General features: G+C 52.6%; 1 non-coding gene across 1 annotated transcript; it reads right to left on the reverse strand.

Annotated features, from left to right (window-relative positions):
* Positions 1-763: 763 nt before the first annotated feature.
* Positions 764-830, reverse strand: TRNAT-CGU (transfer RNA threonine (anticodon CGU)). Its single transcript has one exon. It is a non-coding gene; the product is annotated as a tRNA-Thr (tRNA).
* Positions 831-1,046: the final 216 nt, after the last annotated feature.

Here is a 1,046-nt window from a genome sequence, read left to right on the forward strand (position 1 = left end):
CCACCCACACAGCAAGGGAGGTGAGAGGGAGGAGGAAAGGTGGTAGGAGAGTGGGGAAGCCAGTGCACAAGTGAGAAAGCAGGCACCAGAGTCAGGAAGGCATTTGCATGTCTAATTTACCTAGTGGGAGGGCTGGACCTGGGGCCATCTAGTCCAGCATCCTGTCTCACACAGTGACCAACCAGTTCCTCTAGAGGGCCAACAACAGGGCAGAGAGGCTGAGGCCTTGATAAGAACATCAGAAGAGCCCTGCTGGATCACACCAGTGGTCCATCCAGCCCAGACCTTGATAAGAACATCAGAAGAGCCCAGCTGGATCAGACCAGTGGTCCATCTAGTCCAGCATCCTATCTCACACGGTGGCCAACCAGTTCCTCTGGAGGGCCAACAACAGGGCAGAGAAGCTGAGGCCTTCATAAGAACATAAGGAGAGCCCTACTGGGTCAGACCAGTGGTCCATCCAGCCCAGCATCCTGTCTCATATGGTGGCCAACCAGTTTCTCTGGACAGCTAACAACAGGGCATAGAGGCGGAGGCCTTCTCCTGATGTACCAGCAGCTCCCCCCCACACACACACAAGGCTTCACCTGTGGCTTTTTGCTGATGGATCAGGGGAGGAGGGACATATGGACATATGAAGCTGCCTTATACTGAATCAGACCCTCAGTCCATCAAAGTCAGTATTGTCTACTCAGACTGGCAGCGGCTCTCCAGGGTCTCAAGCTGAGCTTTTTCGCACCTATTTGCTTGGACCCGTTTTAGTTGGAGATGCCGGGGATTGAACCTGGGACCTTCTGCTTACGAAGCAGATGCTTTACCACTGAGCCACCGTCCCTCCCCTTGGACCCCCAGGAATGCCTTTTGAGGCTGCTGGGAAATGGCCAGACAGACCCATTTTTAGGACAGGCATTGCATTTGAAGTTCATGGGATTCAGCCTATTGGTGTTCGGGAGAAATGAGCATTTCCATTCCTGGCCCAGCCGTCTGCTGCACGAACGTTCTAAGTTTCCCAAGATTTTGTTTACAAAGCATTCATATTAAATATT

The sequence above is a fragment of the Heteronotia binoei genome, chromosome 4 (genome assembly GCF_032191835.1).
Source record: "Heteronotia binoei isolate CCM8104 ecotype False Entrance Well chromosome 4, APGP_CSIRO_Hbin_v1, whole genome shotgun sequence".
NCBI lineage: Eukaryota > Metazoa > Chordata > Lepidosauria > Squamata > Gekkonidae > Heteronotia > Heteronotia binoei.